A 16,027-nucleotide genomic window follows, 5' to 3' on the forward strand; every position below is an offset into this window, starting at 1 on the left:
CAGTGTCATGTACTTTAATCTGTTTCTGTTTATGGTTAAAAATTGAAAAATCAAGTTTTTAACTGCTGCAGAAAAACAACGATTGTTTCTTCGAAACAACCGATTATTTTGAGTCTGACAGCACTGTGTAGAAATTGTTTTAACTGATTTTTGAATTTCTAGCCGTTGTAGATATTTTTCAAAGGGAGAATCTTGGTCAAAGGATCTGTGTTGAAAGCTGATCACGTTCAGAAAGGATTTACAACAGTCATAAAGGAATATATTCCAAAATCTTGGAAATTCAAGAGCCTTAATGACTAGTCAAAGATCACATGTGAAGACCATGTGATTTTCAGCTTTTTCTGACATTTTCAGTGCAGAACAGAGTCAAGTCCTCTCTCTGAAAATCAGGTAACCATTGAATGAAATTAAATTCAAATTGATTTTCTTTCTGCTATAAAATTAGGTGCAGATTTCTTTCATCAAGAACAACCAATTGCAACATCTCTTGCAACATCTCTTGCACCATCTCTTGCAAATTTCTGTGAAGTGAGTTTTTTTCTCTACTGTCATGGAATCAACTCCTCCCACCTCTAAAAGAGTCAAAACCAGAGCTGTAAGGTCTGGAGGAAGGCTTGAAAGCTGGTTTTCTGGTGACACCGATCTCATTGAGAAGTATAGATATGAAACAAGTGTCAAGAAGATAAACAACCCCAAGGTTGTGTGCTTTGACTGGCTGAAAAGTCAAAAGCTTGACAATGTGAGGAGGCTTCTCAAAGACCAATCACTCAGAAAGTTTCTAGAGCTCAAAGGGAACATATATCCAGATTTGGTGAGGGTTTTCTACACCAACTTGAAGTTTGAGGGAAACAACTTAGTCTCTCATGTGAAAGGCGTGGAGATGGAGATAACCCATGAGGTTTGGGCTGCTGTAGCTGGACTTAAGTTCTCTGGATTGAGAATCAACAAAGGAAACCTTGGTGTGGTAGAAGATTTCAACAAAATCCAGTTCTACAAAAGTTGCTTGAAGAACAATCAATCTCAAGTTAGCACATGCTCGGTTGGAGGTTTGAAGCTTGATGAGAGGTTGCTTGCTCTCATTGTAACTTGGATTCTAACTCCAAGGGGGAGTAACCACTCTGTGTTGACTGAAGAAGATATGGTTTACATCTTCTGCATCTCCAAGAAAGTGAAGATCAATTGGATTCACATAATCAAGGAACATATGCAAAAAGCCATGAGGTTAGGCGATTACCACTATCCCTATGCTGTTTTAATATCTAAGTTTCTACACTATTTTGAAGTTAATCTTGAAGATGAAACTTCTGAGCTGGTCAAGTCAACCCAAGAGTTGAACAATGGATCACTCAGCAAGATGGGCTTTACAAAAATAGGTGGAAAGTGGATAAGTAAGGATGGTGATCATGGTGCATCTTCTAGTGGTGCTGCTCATCTTGAACAAGATGAACCTGCTCACATGGATGTTCAACATGAAGATCCAGCTGAAGATTTTCAAGATGCAGGACCTAGTGCTGATGCTGAACATCAAGGAGAAAGAATGCAAACCATGTCTCCTTTTGAAAGACTCATGGTGAAAAGGCTAGATACCTTTGCTGAAAATCAAAGGAGCCTTCATGATCTATGTGTTAGCAACTTTCAGAGGATTGACACAAGGTTTGACAACATGGATGCAAGGTTTATGACTCTGGAAGAACAGATTGAAGCTGTCCAGAATCAAATCTTTGACCTTCAGTTTGCTGATGAAGAAGATTGAGAGAAAAACAACCGATTGGTCATCGAAACAATCAATTGTTTTTGGCTGTTCTCTTTTCTGGTTTTAAAATTTCTTTCCTTCTGCTGTTGCTGTTTTATTTTTGATGTAATTGGAACAATGTTTTATTTTATCTCTTATCTTTGTCTATTTGTGAAGAAAAATAGGGGGAGATATATGCTGTGTTTGTGTTTCCAATTTGTATTAAGTTTCTGATTTTCAAAGTTGTTAAAAACAGTTTGAGTGATGTTATTTGGTTCTGATATTAGATGCTTAAGCTTTAATTATTAATCTGTATACTAACAGAATATCAGAAGTTCAATGTATTGCTCAAAGTTCTTTTGCAGGAATTGCTTCAGATTTAATCAAAGAACAACACAAGCATCAGGGATTTGTCTTCATCAAATAGGGAGAGATTGTTGAACCATGTGGTGTTCAATGTTTTGATGAATTCAATCCTTTGAAGGATGATGAAGCCTCTGCTTTGCTTGATGCTGCTGTGCTGGTTTTAGCCTTGTTCTGGGGTAATGTTGTAATCAACCCTTAGATTAAATCTCAAAGCAATTAGCATCTCAATTTTATCAAAGCAATTTTTTTTTTCAAACTAAGTTGAAACAACCGATTGTTTTGTCGAAACAAGCGATTGTTTACACTTAGGTGTTTTGAGAAAGTTTGAAAACTGTTTTTGAATGGTGATTTTGTTAAGTAACAAAACAACCGATTGATTCGAGGAAACAATCGATTGTTTATTTTAAAACCATAACAGAAAAACTGTTTTCTTTTACTGAGCTTTAAATGCTTTAACTGAATATGCTCCAGTCATTAAATGCTTTGACCAATCTATTTTAAATGCAATTAAGAGTTTGTTAAGATTTAATAACAAACTATATTCTCAGATATATTTTGAAAAACTGTTTTTAAGTTTTAAGAATCTCGAAACATAGTTTTTGACAAGAAGAGTTTTTCAAAGAGTTCTGAGATTGCTTAAGAGTTGAGAGATTGATCAAGGTGCTGAATATGATTATGCTTGTATTGATTTCAGATATTCATCTGTAACAAGTGTAATCTTTGTAAACTGCTGAACAATTCGTGTGTGTGTTTTGCTGAGATTGGCTGTGTGTTCTTGAGGTGTTCAAGATCAACAATCTTAGTGTTGGCCAAGGAGAGTGTGTTTCTTGAGGTGTTCAAGGTCATTCTCTTGGTTGTGGTGTAAGTGATCTAGTGGTGATTGCTTAGTGGATATCCTCAGGGTTTCTGAGAAGACTGGATGTAGCTCTAGTTTGGAGTGAACCAGTATAAACAACTGTGTACAATCTCTCTATCCCTAACTCTTTAAATTCAGTTTGTTTGTTGTTTGCTGGTATAAACAACCGATTGTTTCGAAGAAACAACCGATTGTTTCGAAGAAACAACCGATTGTTTCGAAGAAACAACCGATTGTTTTTTCTAGTATTACAATTTTGCTTGCTGTTTTGGCTAACTGAATTGCTGAATCAATTGGTTTATGAAATAAGTTCATTCTAGCTTTGAAAAGTTTGCGAAAACCCCTTTAAACCATTCACCCCCCCTCTAGTTTAAAACCATTCCTGCAGAGGTTCTTTTCTATTCAAAATTCAATGTGTCCAATACATGAGGCAAGACACTCTATTTATAGGAGAGTGTCTTGAAGAACAAGATAGAGGGGTAGGGGTGTCATTTGTGAGAAGCCTTCTTGAAGGTAGGTCAAAGAAACCCTAAACTTAGAAGCAATTGTCATGAAAGGTGGGCTTGGCACAATCCCAAATTACTAAGCACACTCTACTTAAATTACTAAGGACACCTTATTGAAATTACTAACACACCCTAGTCAAATTACTAAGCAGACCCTACTCTAGTTTATTCTTCTATCTGGAATCCCCAAAGTGAGCCCAATTTATTTACAAACATACATTTTTGTCTTGTAAGAAGACTAGAAGAAAGAACATCTGATGCTCTGTTCTATGCCCGATTCTTCTTCTGTTGATGTCCTTCCAATATTTGGTGGGGCCTTGTCTTGTAAGCTGAGATGACTGATCAAAGTGTGAAGTGCCTCTCGTGTCCTTGGTGATCTGCTTGGCTAATTGAGTTGTATCATTTACATTGCATGTTATATAAATGTTTTAACTAACTAAAGATAGAAGAAAAAGTTAAAGTAAATTTTGTGAAAATATTTAAATTTGTTTGTGCATTCACATTCATATCTTGATAGCACTTACTAATGACTTTTTTTTACGACAAATACACCGCGTTGTCAGAAGTAATAATTTATCCCTAAGGATGGATATTGAACCCACAAGGAACAACTAAATAATCAAGTATTAGATTCATTAAATAGAAAACAAAATAATAAAGTTTGTTGGGATTTTGTTATGATTGCAATAATTAAAAAGAAAGTAAGTCAAAGCGTTTGTTGGTTCAATTGGAAAAATTGGGATTGGGGTTCATCCTTCTTACTCTTTTGATGCCCATATAAAAGTCATTTATAATCGATTTCTTGCATATTTATAAAAACTTCTTATCATTACGATTAGATGTTGATATTAATTAACATTTCAAATCTATTTCTAGCATTCTAATATGTTAAGCATTATCATTTGGGTCAGAAACTTAGAAGTATTTTTCAATCAAATATAAGATCTTGATTATGGGTAAACAAGCATTACAAATAAAATGACAATACCAAAAGAAAAAAAAAATATGCCTAAGAATTTCAAATAAAAATGATATCATCATAACAGGACAAACAAACCAACTAGCACTAAATCTCATTGATGAATTTACTTTTGTTAAGTTTCATACCTTCAGAAATAATTTGCAAACCCTATCTAATATTTAATACAATTTTCACCAAAATAAATTACTTAAAAAGTTATTATTGGGGAGCAATAAATATTTTCCTCTTATTTATATTAATTAATTACAGACAAGATTTTGATAGAACTAGAAAATACATACTTTGCACAAGAACAAGAAATAATCCATACCTCTTGTCTGCAATTCCACCCTGATCATGAAAGGAAAAATTATTTACTGAAAAATATGTAATATAATTCGTAATAATTTTTTTACCATACCTTGACAAAATTAACTACATAAAGACAATCAATAAAACAAAAATATTTAATAGAATACCTTCAACAATGCCAACCCATATTTTATTTTTGTATAATTGACTATCAAAGTATGATTCAATGAGCACATTCAAAGCCTGAATGAATAATCAAATTATTTAGAGTAGTGCAAGATACCAACTAACAAGACTGCATCAACACGTTCAATTATTTTCTTAATGAAATAGCATACCCATAAATTGATACCATGATTAAACTTGATTATGCTAATTTGTACTCCTTACCTTTCAGAAAGACAGGTTTCTGACTTTTCACAACTCCAATAAAATCACAAGGAATTACACGCCTTTAAAAGTAAGAAGTGAAAAATTTCTCAATAAATAGCATAAATCCTAAATATTCACATTTTTCATATGGTTACAAAAACATTAAATCAAAAGAAGCAAAGTAAAATTGCAAAAGAGGCAACAAGAAGAACATAAGATTCTAAACTACTAAAATCTAAATAATTATTGTTTTAAACAGGCTAGTAAAGAAAAGTAAAAATTCAGGTCAGCTAAGAGAAATTAAGGAAAGCTGCATATAGGAATGTCTCATTTGCATTAATGTAGAAGAAATGTGCCCTTGAACTTTCAGTAACGTAGAGAAACACTAATTGAAGATAACCATTATATCATAGCACATTTATACTCGTATTGATTTGAAAGATAAAGGAAGGATGAAAATACAAACACAATTTCTTCCGGATTTTATTATGCCCATGTCAAAATCCCTGATTTGACCAAAGGATTAACATTCCAAACAAGTAAAAAGTGGAATTGAAATATCAACCACAACATTATTGATTATAAAATTAACCATATTGGAGGGATAGCCAGTATGGAGTATCACCATAATTAAAAGAATATATGGTTGAACAGAGATCCACACGTACAATAAAGCTCAAAAGTATAAAATATTAGAAAAGGGGCAGTTACATGTATAAAACTGTATTGTAGAGACAATGGAAAAACTCCAACAACACTGAAAACTGCAAGTCGCATTTCAGAGCATCATAATCAAATCTGTTGTAAACTTCAAATATTCTTTAACAGGCTAAGAAGAGGGGGAGATAGATGAAACATTACTCACTATATTGACCATCGACCCAATCCCAAAACGCAAAAAGCATAGTTAGGATCAATACCAAACTTTTCCACAAGCTGCACCATAAATGAAAGAAAAATAGTTACATATACAGCCATAAATACAAATAGAAAATGCGCTCTTCATGATTTTTTCTCTTATTAAAGAAAAAAAAACGCAGAAAAATTTAAAATAATACCAAAGAAATTAGAACTTCACCCTTTTGTAATATGTCCTTATTGCAGCTTTATTATTCAATTATTATGTTATTGCCCTTTGGTATAGGTAAGGATAATGTTTTAACACAACATGTGCTGGCAAAAAATGCACATAGTTAAGGATTTAAGGAAGCAAGGCTGATATATGTATCAAGGAAAACAGTGGTGATAAAACAAAAGCAGAAATGATTCATGAAACAAAACAAGAGTTAGACATTGAAGAATACTTAATCAGATAGTGCCAAAAACCAAAAATATACTGTGACATTTGTGTTAACAGCCACCATATATGCTTTGCAACTGCAGAGTGCATGGAAGTAATTAGAGACGGTCTTCAATTCATTATCAAAGTCCATTCTGAATATTGTTCAATCTCTATCCTTTGAAAAATTGTTGAACATATTTAGAAGTGAGGGGCATGGGAGTGGGGTGTATCTTAGAAACCATAAGTTCCAAATCTAGTTCTGCACATTTCCTCATTGAAAACGAAGGAAAGTACTGAACGCCCAACCAATGCTTACACTAATATCGTTGAGCAACGTCTTAATACGACACTTACCCAAGTGCAGATGAAATCCATTCTCTAAGAGTTCGAGCATTGAGCATGGTTTCAGCTGTTGTAAAAGTCTCTGAAACAACCACAATTACAATTGTTACAAATAAAAATAAGACATACAAGATACAAGATAATCTAGTGATTGAAAATTTTCAAATAGTTTAGCACCCTACTGTCGACATAATATGAAGTGAATTATCAAAATTCCTAGTCCCTACCTACAATTTTTAAGGATTCAATAATAAATTTTAAAGTTCGCAAAGATGTACAACAAAACTAATAGAATACTTGTAAGTACCAATATTGTATTCATGAGGTTGCAGCTGCTTGGCCCTGACCTTATCCACCAACTTCTTCCACGTCCTTGAAAATGAATAAACATCAATCTACAATGTACATTAAATATACTTTTTCACAATTAAGAACCATCTTACATTAGAGGATAGGGAGAGAGTAAGATCAATTTCTCTCAAATTAAGGAAAAAAAATCAAAGCAAGCAATAAGAATAATATAAAATTAGATTCTTAGAAATTTTTTACAGAAGCATATTACAACTATTATTACCTATCTTTTTCATGAATGTTTTTATATTATAGCAAAATATTACAACTATTATAGGGAAGCATATTGATTTTTTTATTTTTTTTATATTATAGGGAAATATAAAGAAGCATATTACAACTATTATTACCTATCTTTTCATGAATGTCCATTGACGAGGCTCCTTTGAATTTTGATCATAAACCATATGCATTGGATCTGCTCTCTTTATGATGATTCCTACCTTTTCCCTCTTTGTAACGCTGTAGTAATTTTTTAATGCATTGTTTCCAACAATTTCAAATAAAGGAACTGTTAACTGAACAATTGCTATACAAATCACAATCATAAAACCGTGGGAATCAAAATAAATTATTGTACCATATAGACTAATTTTCCATTATCTTGGACATTTTTTCAATAATAAAATAATTAAAGAATATGTTCCCACTGGTTGACCAGGGACGTCTTTGTGCGTGGCTTATCCTCGCGAGCTAGGACACCTTCGTTTTGCACCGTCTGTGAGTACCTGAAAAGAAGTGGACAAAGGGGCGCCCTCGCGGCCGTTTGCACTCCGACGATCAAGTCAGCAAGCGAGAAACATCAAAGGTGACACACCTCCGTATCGAAACACAGTGAATGGATGCTTTGAAGGTGGTCAGATAACTGAGTGACTGGTTTTCTCCCTAATTGCCTGTGCATACAGTGGGTGCGCCAGCAAAACAACTAGGGTTTGTGTGTGTAAAACTGAAACTTGCGATCCCTGTCTCAAACGTCTAAAGCCCCTTTTAAACGTCTAAAGCATATAAAGCTTCTTAAAGCGCATTCAAAGCGTATAAAAACGCTCAACGCGTTTAAAACGTTTAAAGCATTTAAAGCATTTAAAGTGCTTTAAAGCGTTCGAAACGTAAACTAAATTAATGCGTACCTTAGCGAACTTTCAGGAAAACATTGATGTTTCAGTGCTTACTGCCACATATTCTTCTGACATGATCGCTACTCTTCGTGGAGAGCCTTACAGCGTCGTAACCCTACTTAGGGATAATCCATCGTGCAAGTCCTCCTTCTCGGAGTGCATCTAGCGCAAGAGGTGACTTTCTGGGTGCCAACTCATGCGCCCCAACCTCTAGTCACTCGCCCTGGGAGTGTATCTACCTTTCTCTCGTACCATGCACGTGGTTCTCCCCTGGGCGTGGCCCTCTCATGGGTCGTATCTGTCCCAGGGGTCTCCCAGCGGTGGCGTGGGTACTTCACGAGTCAGGTTACCCCCTACTGGTACTAGAACTATGGCCTTGAAGCCACCTTTCTCTTCTCTTTATTACTGTTCTGAGGCACTGATGCCTCTCGCGGTGTCGCCCCCTCCATGGTCTTTCCTACCCATGGGTATTAGGGGGTGACACCGTCGATGCGTTAACTTGGCGACGCCCTAACCTGGCGACGCCTCATCTTGGCGACGCCTACACCTGGCGATGCCTCATCCTGGCGACGCCTGCACCTGGCGATGCCTTAAGTGGTCAACCTGTTGACTTTCTTCCCTTGGGCCCCCTTGAGGGGTCCCAACATACTTTGACTTTGACTTTGACTTTGGTCAACGCCCGGGGACGGGACGGTACACAAGCCCCCCAGTCTTTAGTTGACACTTGTTTCAGCAAAAAGACTAAGGCCTCGCCCTATCATCCACGTGGCATTCCTGCTGACGTGACATTCCCTTGAGCAGTTGACGTGACATTCTCTGAGCGTTTGACGCGACATTCTCTGCGCTGATGATGTGACGCTTTAAGTTGTGCGCTAATCTCTCAGCACGTGGCACGATCCTACGGCTGGGGATGAGTGTCGTTAGCGCTTCTCAAGTTAACGTTATAACTTTTCAAAAACGCGCGCTCAAGGAACTGTTCCATTCACTCTTTTCGTATTCCCTCTACTGTTCACCTTCTTCTCCAAAAACTCTCTCTGCATTCTCTCCTCACACCCCCAACCTTCGTCAACCCGATCACTTAAAGGTACGGTTTTTCTTTTTCGATGACTCTTCCCCTTTACTATTTTGCACTTATAACTGCCTGGGACTGTTTATATTTTCTGCGCTTCTGTTCTTCTTCTTCACTTCTCTGTTTTCCCCTTCCTGAACTTCTCGCGTGGGTAGGGGTTTTCTTAGGGTTTTCTCTTCCCCTTTCTGCCTTAACCCCGTTTGCTAAACCTTTTTCCTTTCTTCCTTCTTCAGCTTTTTCATCAAACTATGGCGCATACAAAAACGACGTCCAACCCTCCACCCCCAAAAGTCAATTATAGAGCCCTTTACCCTTGGGCTCCCGACGAGCTACTCGACGAGTGCTCGAGCCTGACCTCCACAAAGGCCTGGAGGGATCACAACGGAGAGTCGAGCGTCTACGACTATTGCGCCTTCGCTAAAAGGCATGACGAGGACATAACAGTGCTCCCTTGTACCCCAAGGGAGCCTGTATGTTGGGACGAGCGGGCCAATAAGGGAGTCCCTTTCTTTTACTTTTACCAGACTGTGTTCAAGAGCATTGGGGTGCGCTTGCCCTTTTCGAGGTTCTAGCGAGAACTCCTTACCGAAATCAACGTCGCCCCAGCCCAACTACACCCCAACAGTTATCTTGTGGGGGTACTTTGGGCAGCCACCTTCAGTCGATATCTTCCTTCATTTCTTTGAAGTGAAGAAACAGGGGAAGAGCCCATGGGCGAGCCTAAGGGGAATTGCAGGGAGGGCCATCCTCTCCCTGTTCCAACAATCATACAAGGGCTGGAAAGGGAAGTTCTTCAAGGTATGCTGCTCAGAGTATGACCAAGCGGCCTTGGACGACTTTCCTCTCTACTGGGTGGAGGAGGTCAAACTGACCAAACCCAAGTCTCTAGATGAGCTTCCTTTGGCGGATCGAGAGATTTGCCAAGTCTTGGGCAGTGTGAGCGGCTTTGATACCTCCATCCTAATCAGCCGTGAGCACGACGCTGAAGGGCTCACTCGCTATATAAGTATAGCAACCACCCCTTTTTTAACTTGTTCTTGCCTCCCCTGTTTCTGCTTGTTCTTTGCTGTGTGAATGATCTATCTGCTTTCTTATCCTTAATGTGTTAATTTCACTGGTGCAAATTCGAGGATGGACAAATAGCGTAGGCTGAAGCTTGCTCAGATCCTGAAGTCCAAAGGCGAGACTTCAGCGAAAGGGGTTGGGGATTTTCTACCCCAACCTCTGAGACTGCTCCTACCTCCCCCAACCTTCGCCACCAGAACTCACCTCCATCATCTTCGTCAGCCCCTCCTTCTCCTAACCACCCTCCAAACTCACCACCTCCTATCGCGACCATGCCTCTTGCGCTCGCTGAGGTTGCTGCCCCACCAGCCCCCCTTGACAAAGGAAAGCGGGTGGTAGTGGTGCCTTCTGATGATGATGAGGAGGATTTCGCTGAAGGGCAAGTCTTCAAGTGACGAAGGACGACTCAGTCTACTCCTCAGTCTGCCCCTCAAACTGCCCTCTCTGTCACTTCCTCCTCCCATGGGGCTGAATCTCTGAGGGAGGACCCTCTCAGCGCCTCCTCACCACCTCATTCAAGGGCCTTGGAGGGTATGGTCGAAGATGAACCTGAATCTGCCCCCCCTTGCTCCAGAACTCCCCTCGCCCATCCAAGACTCACTCAGGGGTTTCTTGGAAGGGAGGTCTCCACGCGGCCAGGCTGAAGGGCCCAAAAAGGAAGGCATATTCTACTATATGGGCGCCTTCATGGCCTGTGCTTGCACCTGGCGCGAGCAAGCGAAGGCCAAGGCCATCGAAGCCTCCACCCTTCAAGCGCTAGAGAAGGAGGTCGCCTCCCTGAGAGAGGAGAAGGAACGCCTGGCACAACACTGGGCTCGCAAAGAGGTGGCATACAAGGACTCACTGAAAGTAGCCCAAAAGGCCAAAGGAGACGCTAGTAAAAGGCTGCACGAGGCGGGGCAGGCCCATGCTGAGCTCCTCAATCAGGTCGTGCCCCTTCGAGTCAAAGTCGTGGAGCTTGAAGACGCAGCGAAGGCTTCTGAGGCACAACAGAAAAAACTTGAAGCCCACTGCGTTGACCGAGAGCCAAAACTTGGGAAGACTGAGGGGGAGCTGGCTGCGAAGGTCGAAGCTTTCAACCTTGTCCAAGCTGAGGTTAACAAGCTTCAGGTGGAGAAGGAGTTTCTGGATAAGCAGCTAGTTACCAAGGACTCCAGGATTGAAGATTTGGAGAAGTCCAACAAAGAACTGCTCGAGGACATGGCTAACACATTTGAGGGGGGATTCAAAGAGGCTCTGGCCCAAGCCACGTGCGAAAATCCAGAGATCAATACCTCAAACTGCGATCCCGACAACCAGATCGTCGAGGGGAAGGTGGTGCCCCTCGACCTCGGGGAATGAACTGCTCTTGATTAATCTTCTTTTTGTAAATTTGCATTTTCCAACCTTTTACAATACTTTGAACTTCATCTGTAATTCTGACACTTAATCTCATTTATTTAAATGCCATTTGGGATGTTACCTTCAAATTCTTGTGCGATCTCAACTTTTCTTGCACCTTTATCTGCTTCTGTTTTCTTTACTATATCGAATGTGTTACCTTCGATACATCTCTTCATCGCTTTTGGCTTGAACTCTTTAGGTAGCACGTGACCTTCTTTCTCACTCTTCCCTTCTTAGTCGCAATGCATACCCTTCTCCTGATCTTTCATTTAGAACTTCACTTGGCCTTCGCATCTGTGAGGAATCTTACTCATGAAGGCGTCGCCTGCCTCGTCATGGCCCGAAGGCAAAAAGGATTTGACTGGTCTTTGCGGCTTTTTTATGTCTCTGATGACTCGTGTTCTTATGCTTCTTTTTCTTGCTTTTAGAATTTCTCTTGCCTTCTGAACTTAGAAAAGTTTTCGACTTGATCTTTACTTACCTGTCTTGAGGTCCCAGGTACTTACTGCGAAAGGCGTTGCTAGCTTTATCATCGCTTAGGATGAAAAAGGGGTCTCATCTTCTTTTCTGGCCTCTACATCGCTCAAGGGCGAGGGAGAACTTGATCTCTTTTATGGCCTCGACATCGCTCGAGGGCGAGGAGGACTTATCTGTTCTTCTGGGGCCTCAACGTCGATCGAGAGCGAGGGAGGGCTTTATCTGATCTGTACTGTGTGTCCACGCTCGAGGAGAGACCTGCGAAACGCGGGGTCGTATCGTCCTCAGCGTGTCTAAACACTTGGGACAAAGTCACGCTTTGATGCCCACGCCCGTGGAGAGGCCTATTACAGCAACGCCGTATCGTCCACGGGGTGTCTAAACACCGAGGCAACTTAGCCCTTATCTCTGCGCGCTTGGTGCCCACGCCTGAGGAGAGGCCCACCCGGGGGTAGTGCCGTTTCGTCCCCAGGGTGACTGAAAACACCAAGGCGATCAGTGTTCTTGGTGCCCATGCCCAAGGAGAGGCGTGCTATAAGCATCGTCGTATCATCCCTCGTGTGTCTAAACACCAAGATGACCAGGGGTTTTGGTGATTACGCCTAAGGAGAAGGTTTCCCGAAGGATGGCGCTTCTCCTCAGCTGCGTGTATCTGCACCAAGTGACCTGGTTCTCCACTGCTCTGAAACTTCTTACTGCCTGATGCCCACACTCGAAGGAAACGCCCCCCGTCACTTCCTTGCGAGGTGTCTAAACACCAGACACCGGGGCTAGCTATTCATACTTGAGGAGGGAGCGTCCCGAAGGAATCCCTTAACCCCTGCTCAGGGACTAGACACCCGGATTTTAACTTATACTGAACGTACCTTTTGTCTTTATCTCTGGGCATGAGCATGCGCTCCTGTTACTTGCTTTGGATTTGACGCCTGCTCCCTCATCTTGGTGACGCCTCATCTTGGCGACACCTCATCCTGGCGACGCCTCATCTTGGTGACGACTTATCTTGGCGACGCCTACGCCTGGCGACGCCTACGTCTGGCGACGCCTACGCCTGGCGACGCCTTCGCTTGACGACGCCTACGCCTGACGACGCCTACTCCTGGCGACGCCTACACCTGGTGACGCCTACGCTTGGCGATACCTTGAGTATCTGTTTGTTTCTTAATCTTTGCTCTTACATCATGTGGGAGGGAAACACTGGGGCAAAGCTTTACTTGAACTTTCTTTTTTTACTTGGGTGATCTCATTAAAAAACCCCCGAGAGGGAAAAAGAGTGTCCCCTTTACAACTGTGTGTTTCATAACTTTCAACTGAAATAAAATTTTAAATTGGCTGTATTCCAACTGCGTGGAATGAGCCCCCCTTCTAGAGTCTCTATATTGTACGAGCCATTTCCCTTGGCTTCGATCACTCTGAAGGGTCCGGTCCATTTGGGAGACAACTTGTTCTCCAACTCGTAAGGATGAGTCTTCCTCATGACCAGGTCGCCGACTTGGAACTGTCGCAACTTCACCTTAGAGCTGTACTGATGCTCTACTCTTCTCTTCACGGCTTCAGCCTTTATCCTTGCTTCCTCCCTGGCCTCGTCTAATAGGTCTAGATTCACTTTTCTTTCTTCGTTGGATTCTTCTACCACAAAGCTTAGGAAGCGTGGAGAACTCTCGTGGATCTCTACTGGGATCATGGCATCTGACCTGTATACTAGGCTGAAAGGCGTCTCCATGGTGGAAGATTGAGGCGTGGTGTGGTAAGCCCACACTATTCTTGGCACTTCTTCTTCCCACGCCCCTTTAGCCTTCTCAAGCCTTCCCTTCAATCCCCTCAGCAAAACTCTATTTGCTGACTCTACCTGCCCATTCGTCTGGGGGTGTTCGACTGATGCAAACACCTGCTTGATTCCCACTTTTGCACACAACCTCCCCAACTGTTGGCTCGCAAACTGAGTGCCATTATCTGAGATGAGACGCCTTGGCACCCCGAAACGACACACAATGTTCTTCCAAACAAAGTGTTGTACCTTGTGCGCAGTGATCTGTGCCACTGGTTCTGCCTCTATCCACTTCGTGAAGTACTCGATGGCGACTATCAAATACTTCATCTGCCTTATCTCCAGAGGGAAAGGCCCCAGAATATCGATTCCCCATGTGTGGAAGGGCTATGGGTTGTAAATCGATCTCAGCTCCTCTGGAGGTGCCTTATGCCAGTCTGCATGCATCTGGCACTGCTTGCATCGCTGGGCGTATCTTACACAATCTTCCCTCACTGATGGCCAATAAAACCCTGCACGAATCACTTTGGAAGCTAATGATTTTCCCCCTCACGTGGCTTCCACAAATCCCCTCATGAAGCTCTGACATGATCCTCGTACATTCGTCGCCACTCACACATGTCCGAATTGGGTGCGTGAAACCATGCCTAAATAGTACTTCATCAACGAGAGTGTACCTTGCAGAATTCTTCTTTATCCTTTTTCCCTCTCCAGGCTTTGCTGGGAGAATCCCATATGCAATGTATCGGCTGTAAGGCGTCATCCACGTGTCGCCTTCCTCTAAGGCACATACTTGCACACACTTCTCTCCTTCGGGCGAGGCCGCATAAGTGCTGATGCGGGGTGCCCTCGCCGTATCTTGAATCAAAGAGCGATGGCTCCTTGGCTTTCCTCTTGCTATGCTAATGTGAAGAACATCCACCTTGTTGTCTGCCACAAACTTTCGCGGCGTTTTGAGCGTCTCTTGGATGACTGTCCTCTGCCTTCCCCCCTTGCCTGAGCTGGCCAGCTTGGCGAGCAGGTCAGCTTTGGCATTTTGCTCTCTAGGGACATGTATCAGCTCAAACGCAGCAAAGCTCCCTTCAACACTTCGACATACCTTATGTACGCAGCCATCTGTGGATCCTTTGCCTGGTACTCCCCCGTTACTTCTCCTGTGACCAACTGGGAATCACTCTTCGCCAAGAGGCTTTGAGCGCCCATTTCTTTGGCGAAGCGTAAGGCTTGCTCGATCAACACTCCGTTAGGCCCCTCCAAGATTATTCCAGCGCCACTCCCCTGCTGGTTGGAGGACCCATCCACTGAGAGCATCCACTGTGATCCTAACTCCACCTCTTGAGAGCCTCCTCCTGGTGAGAGCTCTGCGACAAAATCTGCATAGACTTGTCCTTTGATGGATCCCCTGTGTTCGTACTGGATATCAAACTCTGACAGCTCCACCACCCAGTGAACCATCCTCCCAGCTACATCTGGCTTCTAAAGTACTTTCTGGATGGGGAGGTTCGTCATCACCACCACTGTGAAACTGTGAAAATAATGGCGGAGCCTCTTGGCTGAGAACACGCTAATGTCGCCTTCTCCAGCTACTGGTATCTCAATTCTGGGCCTTGTAAGGCCTTGCTTACGAAGTAGATGGGTCTCTTTACTTGGTCTTGCTCTTGGACCAACACAAAGCTGATGGCCCACTCTGTTACTGCAAAGTACAATCGAAGGGGGACGCCTGCCCGTGGCTTGCAAAGCACAGGTGGCGTCGCCAAGTACTCCTTCAACTTGAGGAACGCTGCTTCACACTCATCTGTCCATGCAAAACGGCTATTCCTCTTGAGACACTGGATTTTTCCAGGTTTAACTTGAGGCGGTACTTTGATATGGTTGCGAATAGCTATTCCAGATCCGCTGCGTACTGCCTTCTCTCATGCAAAGTCACCACCATGTCATCTATGTAGGCCTGCACGTTCCTTCCCAACATAGGTGCAAGGACCTTGTCCATTAGCCTTTGGTAGGTGGCGCCTGCATTCTTCAGCCCAAATGGCATCACCTTATAACAGTAACTACACGTCTCCGTCATGA

General features: G+C 42.1%; 1 long non-coding RNA gene across 1 annotated transcript; it reads right to left on the minus strand.

Annotated features, from left to right (window-relative positions):
• Positions 1-5,678: 5,678 nt before the first annotated feature.
• LOC137817212 (uncharacterized) lies at positions 5,679-7,096 on the minus strand. Its single transcript, XR_011081938.2, has 3 exons — positions 7,037-7,096; positions 6,742-6,811; positions 5,679-6,041 (listed from the first exon to the last, which is right to left on the minus strand). It is a non-coding gene; the product is annotated as an uncharacterized LOC137817212 (long non-coding RNA).
• Positions 7,097-16,027: the final 8,931 nt, after the last annotated feature.

The sequence above is a fragment of the Phaseolus vulgaris genome, chromosome 7 (genome assembly GCF_051622355.1).
Source record: "Phaseolus vulgaris cultivar YP4 chromosome 7, ASM5162235v1, whole genome shotgun sequence".
Classification (NCBI taxonomy): Eukaryota; Viridiplantae; Streptophyta; class Magnoliopsida; order Fabales; family Fabaceae; genus Phaseolus; species Phaseolus vulgaris.